The sequence below is a fragment of the Scyliorhinus canicula genome, chromosome 9, assembly GCF_902713615.1.
Source record: "Scyliorhinus canicula chromosome 9, sScyCan1.1, whole genome shotgun sequence".
NCBI lineage: Eukaryota > Metazoa > Chordata > Chondrichthyes > Carcharhiniformes > Scyliorhinidae > Scyliorhinus > Scyliorhinus canicula.
Window position 1 is genome coordinate 111,529,770 of NC_052154.1, and position 12,695 is coordinate 111,542,464.

Sequence of the window (12,695 nt, forward strand, 5' to 3'; positions counted from 1 at the left end):
CATTTATAGTGATGGTGACAGTGTCACAAAGGCATATTTCAATATGAAATATGTTGCGGCACAAAACAAAATGGAGTCATAAAAGTCTTCAGAACATGATAGGTGGAACAGGCGACTTTAATTTTACTGCAGAAGCACAACTCATAAAAATTAGTAGTTATAAGTTGGAATGAAGAAAGGTTGATTAGACTGGGCCTGTATTTATTGGAGTTTAGAAGAATGAGAGGCCATCTTTTTGAAGCAGATCAACTGAACAAAGGCGATAAGATGGATACTGGGAGGATCTTTCCTCTTGTGCAGGAGACTAGGACTAGGGGATACTGTTTAACAATAGGAGGTCTCTCTTTTGAGACTCAGATGAGAAAACTTAATTTTTCTCAGCGGGTCATTCGTCTGTGAAATTCTCTTCCCCAGGGAGTGGAGGCTGAGTTGAATTTATTCATTGAAATGATTGAAGGTGAAGGTAGAGAGATTTTTGATAGTGAAGGGACCCAAGGGTTATAGGAGTGGACAGGAAAGTAGAGCTGACACCACAGTCAGATCAGCCATGATCTTATTCAATGGTGGAAAAGGATCGATGGGCCGAATGGCCTGTTCCTGCTCCTAAATCCAATGTTCCTCTGTCATGTGTCAGCCACGACTTCCATTACAGCGTTACCACAGGGATTTGTAATAGTATTTAACATGTTCATCTGCCTCGCGGTGGCAGTATCTGACACCTGCCTGATCACCTCACTGTTCAGGCCCTGAGAAACATGGGACACGCTTCAAATAAATTATGCACACTAGAAGTTAATAGGAATTCCTGTCACAGGAAAACCTCTTTTCAGACAGGAGGAGCTGTCTTCACTGGCATTCAGTCCACATGGCTTCGACTCTGCTTGCTCTGTTGCAGTAGCCACAGGGCACCGTTGTTTGCTCGGCCTGGTAAAGGTTAAAGTTATAAACTTACCATATCTAATCTTACTTGACATTGTGCATTCGTCTGGCTGCGGCCTCATTTGATAGAGTATTCCAGCAATAGCGTGTTAACACAGTCCCCTTTCTTCATGTAAAAGGAGCTTCAGGACCTTTCTGTTCTGATGTTGCTGTGATGAAGTCATTTGTGTGCCTTTAACCTCCCTGACCCCTGAAGGCCACGACCCTGAATGCCATCTGTTGACAGCCCCCACTCCGCCACCCCTCCCCAACATCTCTGACCTCTCCCTGCGGGAAAAAGCAGTTTGCTTGGCTGCTGAAGCAATATCAGGCTGCAGGCTACCAGACACAATGAGACTCACCAGAGAGGAAGAGAGTCACAAAGCCTGAAAGCAAAGAGATGCTCATGCTCATGATGCTCGGGTTAAAAGGAGGCTCTTCAGCCCATCATTCCTATACTGGTTCTTTGGTAGAGCTATCTATCCCATTAGTCCCTCTCCACAGCTATTTCCCCAAAACCCAGAAAATTTTCCCCCTCTATTATTCATCAAATTCCTTTTTGATATTTATTTCGGATCTGTTTCCAACATCTTTCCTGACAGTGCTTTCCAGATCACAACAAAAATGTGTCCTCATCTTCCCTGTGGTCCTGTTGCCAGTGACCTTAGAGTTCGATCCTCCAGCTCCCAACCTGAGCCCCTCCATTCTTCAGGGAGGTGATGGCAAAATGGTATTGTCACAGGACTAGTAATCCAGCAAAGATCCAGGTTAGGGATTGGGAAGAAGGAACTGGCAGCATTGTTGCTAAATTTTCAGAAGATACAAAGATATGTAGAGGGGCAGGTAGTATTGAGGAAGCACAGCGCCGGCCCTAGGGTTGCTGGCGCCCCGGGCAAGCTGAACTTCGGCGCCCTTCGGGGGGGGGGGGGGGGGGGCCGAGGGGGGGGGCGGGGTCGGGGGGGGGGCGGGGTGCCGAGGCGGGGGGGGGGGCCGAGCCCGAGGGGGGGGGGGGGGGCCGAGGGGAGGGGGGCGGGGCCGAGGGCGGCCGAGCCCGAGGCGGGGGGGGGGGCGGAAGGGGCTGCCCTGGGGGAGGGCGGCCACCGCGCATGCGCTGGTTGGCACCGGCCCAACTGCGCATGTGCGGGACCCGAGTCTGGCGCCCCCTAGCACATGGCGCCCCGGGCGACTGCCCGAGTTGCCGGTGCCTTGGGCCGGCCCTGAGGAAGCAGGGGGGCTGCAGAAGGACTTGGACAGGCGAAGAGAGTGGGCAAAGAAGTGGCAGATGGAATACAATGTGGAAGAGTCATAGAGTCGTACAGCACAGGAAAGGCCCTTTGGCCCATTATGTCTGCGCAGGTCAAGAACAACCACTAACTATTCCAATCCCATTTCCCAGCACTTAGCCCATAGCCTTGTATGAGGATGTATGAATGTGAGGTTATGCATTTTGATAGGAAGAATAGAGGCATAGCCTATTTTCTAAATGGGGAAAGGCTTCGGAAACCTGAAGCACAGAGGGATTTATGATTCCTAGTTCAAGATTCTCTTAAGGTTAACATGCAGTTTCAGTTGACAGTTAGGAAGGCAAATTCAATATTATCCATTTCGAGAGGGCTAGAATACTGCTAGGGATGTACTGCTGAAGATGTTTAAGATCTGGTCAGACCCCATTTGGACTATTGTGAGCAGTTTTGGGCCCGTATCTAAGGAAGGATGTGCTGGCCTGGGAGGGAGTCCAGAGGAGGTCCACAAGAATAATCCCGAGGATGAAGAGCTTGTCATATGAGAAGCGGTTGAGGTCTCTGGGTCTGTACTCGTTGGAGTTTAGAAGGATGAGGAGGGATCTTATTGAAACTTACAGGATACTGAGAGGACTAGATAGAGTAAACGTGGAGAGGATGTTTCCACTTGTAGGAGAAACTAGAACCTGAGGGCACAGCCTCAGACTGTCGGGACAATGCTTTAAAACAGAGATGAGGAGGAATTTCTTCAGCCAGAGGGTGGTGAATCTGTGGAACCCTTTGCCGCAAAAGGCTGTAGAGGCCAAATAACTGAGTGTCTTTAAGACAGAGATAGATAGGTTCTTAATTAATAAGGGGATCAGAGGTTACGGGGAGAAGGCAGGAGAATGCGGATGAAAAATATATCAGCCACGATTGAGTGACGGAGCAGACTCGATGGGTTGAATGGCCTAATTTGCTCCTATATCCTCTGGTTTTATGTTCCAGTGGAGTTAAGCTCATGGGGAAACACGTAGCTTTTTCCATGAGGGGTAGCAAGGTTATGGGGGTTGACCAAGCATCCATACCTGAACCTGGCACCCCCATGAAGCTGCCCACAGACACAAGCTACCACCTCTAGCCCTGCTTTGAGTGGTTAATGCTGACTTAGGTTGGAATCGTCTGGTCCTGTCGGCAGCAACTCCTTACTGCACTTCCCCAACCAAGAGGGTGTGAACAACAGGAATCCCTGTTGACAACAGTGGGGCAGGAAGACCTCACAGCCGGTCAATGATGGACTGCCTCCGCCACCACAAAACATGTGGGGGGGGGGGGGGGGGGGAGAGTGGTGGAATCCTGCCCTTAGTCTATCCTCCCTTCTTGCAGATCCATCACAGTAAAACAGTTGGATGCAGGAAGAAACGAATGATGATATAGCGAGGGAGGAACAGCAAGATGGAGATTTCTTCTGACTGATTATGACGATAAGTACAGGAGAGTACAAGGCCATTCAGCCCCTTGAGCCTGTTCTGCCTTCAGTTAAATTGTAGCTGATCTGTACCTCAACCCCATGCTCCACGAAGAAGAGAACGATGAGGACTATGCCAGCCAGGAGTCCCCACATATAGGTCCTTGCCGATGTTACTCTGCCTCAATCCTCTCCCACCTCACCCAGTCTTTCACTTGTTTCCTCAGCCCAAGATACTTTTCACTTGTGTTATGGGCCAGGGTTTAGAGAACACCAAAGTATATCATGGAGTTCACCTGACCTACAACTTTTTATAGATTTTGGTTAAGAGGAGCACAAGGGCCTACTTTCTAGGTTGTATTCAACAGAAGGCCTTAAGCACTTTAAATCATAAACAAAGTTTATTCTACAAATTCAGTTAACATTTTATAAACACACACAGTAAGCATTTTATCAACTACAAACATGAATATCCCCCACAGATACAGTACTCTATATTTAACCCTTAATAACTTTCCTTTACTGTTTCACTCAAGTAACAACATCCATAAACCAGACAAAAACCCTTTTACCCAAAACAGTAGGTTTGAATTCCTTCAAGAACAGTTATTACTTTAAAGTTATCAAGTGATCTGGAGACACCTTTTTAAGGTGCAGAGGGACAAGAGAAGCTTTATTTTGTCTGAATGCAGCTTCCAACTGTCTAAACTGAAAGTAAAACACAGAGCCACAAACAGCTTCCAGCTCAAAACAAAAGTAAAAACGAGAGACACAGTCCAGTTCCACGCCATACAATGATATCACTGCAGCCATTTGAGAAGACAAACAATTCTTAAAGGGTCATTCCCAAGACACCTGAGAAGTTAGTTTTGTAATAGTGAGGATCTGGACCCCATGAAGTCTCATGGCTTCAGGTTAAACATGGACAAGGAAACCTCCTGCTGATCATCACATACCGGCCACCATCAGCTGATGAATCAGTACTCTTTCATGTTGAACCACTTGGAGGAAGCATTGAGGGTGACAAAAGTGCAGAATGTGCTCTGGGTGGGGGACTTCAATGTCCATCACCAAGAGTGGCTCAGTAGCACCACCATACACCGAGCTGGATGAGTCTTAAAGGATATAGCTGCTAGACTTGAATTGCAGAAGATGGTGAGGGGACCAACAAGAGGGAAAAACATACTTGACTGTATCCTCACCAATCTGCCAGCTGCAGATGCATCTGTCCATGACAGCATTGGTAAAAATGACCACTGCACAGTCCTTGTGGAGACAAGTCCCGACTTCACATTAAGGATACCCTCCATCGTGTTGTGTGGCACTACCACCAAGCTAATTGGGACAGACTTCAAACAGATCTAGCAACTCGACTAGGATCTATGAGACGCTGTGGGTCATCATCAGCAGCAGAATTGTATTCAACCACAATCTGCAACCTCACGACCCGGCATATCCCCCACTCTACCATTACCACCAAGCCAAGGGATCAACCCTGGTTGAATGAAGAGTCCAGGAAAGCATGCCAGCAGCAACACCAGGCAGACTGAAAAATGAGTTGTCAACGGGAACACAGGACTACTTGTGAGCCAAACAGCATAAGCAGCAAGTAATAGACAGAGCTCAGCGATTTCACAACCAACGCATCAGATATGAACTCTGCAGTCCTGCCACATCCAGCCTTGAATGGTGGTGGACAATTAAACAACTCACTGGAGGAGGAGGCTCCATAAATATCCCCATCCTCAATGATGGAGGAGCCCAGCACATATGTGCAAAAGACAAGGCTGAAGCATTTGCAACAATCTTCAGCCAGAAGTGCCGAGTGGAGGATCCATCTCGGTCTCCTTCAGAGGTCCCCAGCATCACAGATGTCAGTCTTCAGCCAATACAATTCACTCCACGTGATATCAAGAAATGGCTGAAGGCACTGGATACTGCAAAGGCTATGAGTCCTGATAATATTCGGCAATAACCTGCCGTACTGAAGGTTTGTGCTCCAGGACTTGCCGCACCCCTAGCCAAGCTGTTCCAGTACAGCTACAAAATTGGCATCTAGGGGGTTGGATTGAGCGGCAGCAAGATGGCGGCGTCGCTGGGCCCTCGGCCTGTGCAGTGGCGGGAGGATATGGCGGGGCTCCGGGCCCGGGCAGGTCCCAGCGGTGCGGCGGCTGTCGGCCGAGCGGAGCGGCGGCGGTGGAGGAGGAGCCGGGGGGCGCGGCCTGGCCCAGGCCATCCTGCAGGAGAAGCTGCGACAGCGGGAATGGACCCGGGAGGACGGCGGCGACGGGGAGTCGGGCGCTGGGGGCGGCGAGGCGGGCGCCAAGCAGGAGGCCAAACGCAAGCAGAGCGCGGCCTACGCCAAGAAAATGGTCCTGAGGCTCGCGGGGCTGCTGGGGGCCGGGAGCGCCTTCGGGGTGGTCTACGTCTTCGGTAGTCATTCAATGGATGAAGCTGGAAATAAGATTCCAGATGAATTCGATAATGATCCTCCAGTTGTACAGCAGTTACGGAGGACATATCGCTACTTTAAAGATTACAAGCAGGTGATAATTGAGCCCATCAGTCAGAAGTTGTTGCCAGACCCCCTTAAAGAGCCGTATTACCAGCCACCATACACAGTTGTGTTGGAGCTAACAGATGTGCTGCTGCACCCAGAGTGGTCGTTAGTCACTGGCTGGCAGTTTAAGAAGAGGCCTGAAATAGACTACTTTTTCCAGCAGTTGGCTCCGTTATACAAAATAGTTATCTTCACCACAGAAAATGGCATGACCGTGTACCCACTTATTGACAGCGTGGATCCACACGGATTCATTATGTACCGTCTGTTCAGGGACGCGACATGATATATGGATGGTCACCATGTAAAGGACGTGTCGTGCCTGAACAGGGACCCTTCCAAAGTTATTATCGTGGATTGTAAAAAGGAAGCGTTCCGCCTCCAGCCCTTCAATGGCATTGCACTAAAGAAATGGGATGGGAATTCTGACGACCAGACCCTGTATGAACTTGCGGCATTTCTGAAAACCATTGCGGTGAATGGAGTCGATGATATCAGAGCTGTACTGGAGAATTACGCTCTAGAATATGATCCAATTGAAGCATTTGAAAAAAGACAAGAGCTATTGGCACAGGATGAACAGCAGCAAATGACCGACCGATCTCAGCAGAAACCCTCTGGCCTCTCCCTTGGATCCTTGACGAGCAAGCTGTGGCAGCGTTCTAAACCGCAGTAACGTACGGCTAACGTCCAGTCCCACCCTCCTACATTGCTGTAGAGCGACCCGAAGACGTCTGGTCCATTGCTCCGAACTGGAGAGAGAGCATATTGGCGCCTTCACCATGAGGTCGTGCAGGCAGTGAAAGCTGATACCAGGCAGGGTCCAGTTAAATTCTGCACTATGCTATCCATTTGGCTGGAAGGGTTAAGGTATGGAAGACAACACCGAGATGGAACACTGGTCATTACATCCCATTACATATCCGGATATTGGCGGCCATTTTAGGCGCACCGACACGATTTGAATGCCATGGAAAAGTCAAGTTTGATCCACTGTCATTAGCTTTGTCATGTGTTCTAGTTAATTGGAAGAAGTAGGCTTTTTAAAACTGCCGTTTTTTTTAAATTTACAAGCCAGCAGTTAAATGGTGATTACACTGGGGAGGGGAGGGGGGAAATCCAGTTGTCTTATCATTGTGACTGTGAGCAGTACTTAAATGTACCAACTATTAAACCTGCACACGCAGTGCCTGCAGGGTGGTGTCCACCGAAATGTCGTTCCCCTTTTCCTTGTACAATCGGTACAGTTCTGCACCTGTAACATTCTGTAAATGAAGTGCATATGAAACAGAATGTCGTCTGCGGTGAGATGTTTAATAATATTATGACGGTGAGCAGCAAAAAAAAAACATTGGCATCTACCTGGCAATATGGAAAATGCCCAGGTGTGTCCCGTACACAAGAAACAGGACAAAACCAACCCAGCCAATTACTGCCCTATCCGTATACTCTCTATCGTCAGCAAAGTGGTGGAAGGAGTCATCAACAGTGCTATCAAGCGGCACTTACTCGGCAATAACCTGCTCACGGACACTCAGTTTGGGTTCCAACAGGGTCACTGAGCTCCTGACCTCATTACAGCCTTGGTTCAAACATGGACTAAAGCGCTGAATGTTAGAGGTGAGGTGAGAGTGACTGCCTTTGATATGAAGGCAGCATTTGACCGAGTATGGCATCAAGGAGCCCTAGCTAAACTGGAATCAATGAGAATCAGGGGGGAAACTCTCCACTGGTTGGGGTCATACCTGGCACAAAGGAAGATGGTTGTGGTGGTTGGAGGTCAATCATCTCCGTTCCAGGACATCACAGCAGGAGTTCCCCAGGGTAGTGTCCTAGGCCCAACCATCTTCAGCTGCTTCATCAATGACCTCCCTTCCATCATAAGGTCAGAAGTGGGGATGTTTGCGGATAACTGCACAATGTTCAGCATAATTCGCGACTCCTCAGATAATGAAGCAGTCCATTTCCAAATGCAACAAGACCTGGACAATATCCAGGCTTGGGCTGACAAGTGGCAAGTTACATTTGCACCACATAAGTGCCAGGCACTGACCATCTCCTACAATCACCGCCCCTTGATATTCAATGGCATTACCATCACTCAATCCCCCACAATCAACATCATGGGGGTTACTATTGATCAGAAACTGAATTGGACTAGCAACATTAATACTGTGGCTACAGGACACGTCAAAGACCAGGAATCCTACGGTGAGTAACTCACCTGTGTACCATCTGCAAGATTCATTACAGCAACTTGCCAATGCTCCTTCGACAGCACGTTCCAACCCACTACCACTACCATCTGGAAGGACAAGAGGTGCCGGTACAGGGAGGTTCTCCTCCAAGTCACTCACCACCCGACTTGAAAGCATATCGCCGTTTCTTCACTGTCGCTGGGACAAAATCCTGGATCTCCCTCTCTAACAGCACAATGGGTGTACCTGTACCTGAAGGACTGCAGGAGTTCAAGAAGGCAGCTCACCGCCACCTTCTCAAGGGCAACTCGGGATATCAACAAATTCTGGCTGAACCAGCGACGTAAATGAATAGAAAATAAATTTGATAATTTCACAAGAGCACAAGGATGTGGAAGGAGAGGAGGAAGGGTGTGCCTTGGTCCCATTGGGGCTTGAGGATAAGGCTGCTATTGGCTTCTAAGCTGAGACATTCGCCTGAAAAGAAGGATATGAAGAAACGTGACAGTAACATGCAGTCTGTGTGCTCAATCTCCAAGAATATGCAACAATTGATTGGTGTGATTTTCACATCTACAGCCCTACTCCACAGCAATATCACAGAAGCTTTATTTTCCATGTTGGCCACAACAGAGCAAATGGCTGATGCACTAAGCTCTGCAACATCTCCCCACATAGGAAGCAGACTGCAACCAGTCAGAGCCTCCACCACTATAGGGACAGATTGGAGTGTGACACTGATCATGGTTTCCACACTATGTTGATTGCAGGATATGACAGCTTCTGTTAGATCAATCATCCCATTGATCGGTGGGATTATGGATCCTGGGCCAGCTGCAATGGCAACAGCTCGAGGCCGCATGCCTGACAATGCTACCTCTCAGGACATATTCACATTGCAGTCTTTCCCCTCAGACCAGTAACCAGAGGGACATGGGGGATAACACACGGCTGCACTGGGACAAGCTCCAGGAATGCTAGAGTCAGTACTTCCCCACCATCCTTTCTTATGGGCAGCAGGTTGTACAGTGGTTAGCACTATTGCCTCACAGCGCCAGGGTCCCAGGTTCGATTCCCAGCTTGGGTCACTGTTTGTGTGGAGTCTGCAAGTTCCCCCTGTGTCTGCGTGGGTTTCCTCCCACAAGTGCCGAAAGACATGGGGCGGGGTTCTCCCGCAATTGGCGGGATGTCCTGACGCCGGCGCCAAGAACAGCACGAACTACTCCGACGTCGGTCCACCCGGAAGTAGCGGAATCCTCCGCACTTCGGGGGGGCTAGGCCGGCACTGGAGAGTTTGGCGCCGCGCCAACCGGCACCAAAGGGCCGGAGTGGTCCTGCGCATACGCAGAACTGCCGGCGTTTTCTGGCGCATGCGCAGGGGGTTTGTTCTCCACGCCGGCCATGGTGGAGACCTACAGAGGCCGGCGTGGAATGAAGGAGTGCCCCCACGTCACGGGCCTGTTGCACGTTTTACTATGGGCGTAAAACGCGTTTATTGGAGTGTATTAACACGCCTCCGAGTTCGACGTGTGCTTAACACTGCTAGGCTCTGTTCTATGTAATTATTTAGCTCTGGAGTCGCCAGTTGCCGTATAGGCAACGTCACAAGTATTCCAAGGTCAAATTCAAAGTAATAAAGACGATACACCGATTAGTCAAGTTCAAACGATCAATATTTATTATACAGTTAATAATAAATACTCATGCACACACTAAGAGACTAAGCTACAACTAAACATAAGCAAACAGAATACTTATCTAACAGGAACAGGCAAGGTCAGAGAACGAGGCCTTCGTCCTGGTTTTGTCTGCAGCCTTCAGCAAGCGTTCTGGCACTTGGGAGTCTAGCGGGCTTGGATCGCGTAGCGAGCGTTGAACTTACGGTTTCGGCGGCTGGTGCTCAACGGCTGGAGTCAGGATACCAGGTGTCAGTCGGGGCCGGAGCACAGGTTTAACAGACCGGACAACACGAGGTCCCTATCTTTTATAGGGGTTCCGTTGTCCTTCCCTCTTCTCGGGCGGGCTCTACCTATTGGATCAATTTCTTATCGATACTGGATTAATTCCCCAATGCGAGGGGGTCTCCGTGATGGAGGGGGCGTTTCTTATGTCCTTTTGTTTGGAGGTTTCTGGTGCCTCGATGTCTGGGTCTTGATTGGAATGTGTCCATTCAGAACCAAATGTATCTATTGTGTGGGTGTTCAAGTCTGATGGCCTCATTAGCATGCAAAGCGTTTTGCCATTTGCACCTAGCTAAGGTCTTTTCACCTGAGCCCAAACTGGTTTCTGCTGCTGCAGAATGCAAACTGCTCTTTGCAGACTGCTGTTCTGGCTGAACTGTCTGTTTCCCAGCAGCCTTCCATTTTAGTTTGGCTCAGTGTCCATTTTGCGTGGCCAGCATGGCTACAGGCCCGCCTGCAGATCGGTGGACCCCGATCGCGGGCCAGGCCACCATTGGGCCCTCCCAGAGCCGAATCCCCCCGCGCCACCCGCACTAGCCGGCCTACCAGCCAGATCCCGCCATGTGGGACCATGTCCATTTCACGCCGGCAGGACTTGCCGAAAACAGGCAGCCGCTCGGCCCATTGGGGCCCGGAGAATTGCCGGGGGGACTGCTGCCAACGCCCCCGACCAGCGCGGCGGGAATCCTGCCCCTGCCCGAAAACCGGCGCCAGAGAATACGGCAGCCGGCGTCGGAACGGCGGGGCGGTGTTCACGCCCCGGGATTCTCCAACCTGGCTCGGTGGTGGGGGGGGGGGGGATCCCGCCCCGGGGGGGGGGGGGGGGGGGGGATCCCGCCCCTGCTGTTTGGTAATTTGGACATCCTGAATTCTCCCTCTGTGTACCCAAACAGGCGACTAGGGGCTTTTCGCAGTTACTTCATTGCAGTGTTAATGTGAGCCTACTTGTGACAATAATAGATTATTATTTTTAAAGAACCACTTGGGATTCTGGACCTCGGGTGTATCTAGGATAAGCATAAGAATAGATTGTGAGAATAAAAACGACAGACGGAAGTGTTAAAGAGTGGATTGCTTGTTCCCCCTTTGGAATTCACTGCAATAAAATAGACTTTATACAGAGGACAACATCTGCTATTGATGGACATTGTAGTACAGTACACATAAAACAGGCATTTACTTTATATTTTATTTTATTTATGTATTCTCTCAAATGATCATTGTTGGCACACTCAGGGAGAGACAAAGGGAGCTGGTGTGTTATCATGTTATAGGATGGGGACTGGATTGAGGGGCGGTCTCTTTATTGGGAGTTGGAGGAGGCAGAGGCCAGGCCGCGGTGTCAGTAGCAGACTCAGTTTCACAGAAGAGAAGATTTCAGTGATGAGATGTTCTCTGGGGATTCTTACATCAGTCACTAACGATCCTCTGAACTCAGGTCATTGTGACAATCTCCTCCATGTAGTTCAGTCTCTGATAGATCCAGGACTTTATTACCAGTAATGTTCAGCCCTGTTTGAATCGGCAAACTGGAGAAGGCACAGCAGGCATTAACTATTCACCATCCCTGTTTTGGAGCAGACCGCAGAGTCCCTGCTGAGCTATCGTAGTGAAAGCTTTCCTTTAAAACCCTTATGATTCTCTTCCTGATCAGTCATGGAGAGACATCACTACACTCTGACTGAGGTCACCCTGGGTGGGGGAGAGGGTGGGTTTGTCACTGACGGACCAGCTGTTATATTCTATGAAGGGATTATATGATGAGATTCTGCAGGATGAAAAATATTGGAACAATTTCCAGCCTGTTGGGCTCAACATGTCACTTCCACTGCGGGCTGTCACATAAGCTTGACACTTCTGACTTTTGTGGAGTAGTAACAATAGGTGGAGCTGGGCGGGGGAGGGTTGCACAGGGAAGTTTTGTGAGAATTCTCAGCAAAACATTGTGGACACCATTGATCTCCCCTTTAACTAGAGAGAAACCAGGGGCGGGATTCTCTCAACCTGGGGCCGGGCCGGAGAATTACCGCGCCCAGCATGAATCCCGCCACACCGCCCCGACGCCGGGATACAATTCTCCGCAGAGCGGAGAGTCGGCACCATTGGCACCGGCTCGGTCAGTGTGGCGCCAGCCGGGGGCCGCTGTATGGGGCCCCGCTGCCGATTCTCCACCCAGGATGGGCCGGACGGCCGTATGCAAAAAACCCGAGTCCCGCGGACGCCATTCTAACCTGGTCTTACCTGGCGGGACCTCGGCGTGGAAGGATCCGTGGTGGGCGAGGGGGGTCTGGCCCCAGGAGGGTCCTCCACTGTGGCTTCGCCCACGATCAGGGACTATCGATCGGCGGGCCAGCCTCTCGGGCTGGGGGC

The 12,695-nt window shown here is 50.1% G+C and overlaps 1 protein-coding gene and 1 pseudogene across 2 annotated transcripts in view; both read left to right on the forward strand.

Moving 5' to 3' along the window:
* Window positions 1-12,695, forward strand: part of ldlrad3 (low density lipoprotein receptor class A domain containing 3) — a 238,317-nt gene that overhangs the window by 158,875 nt on the left and 66,747 nt on the right. The gene's annotated exons all lie outside the window — the stretch shown is intronic.
* LOC119971612 lies at window positions 5,907-7,224 on the forward strand (annotated as a pseudogene).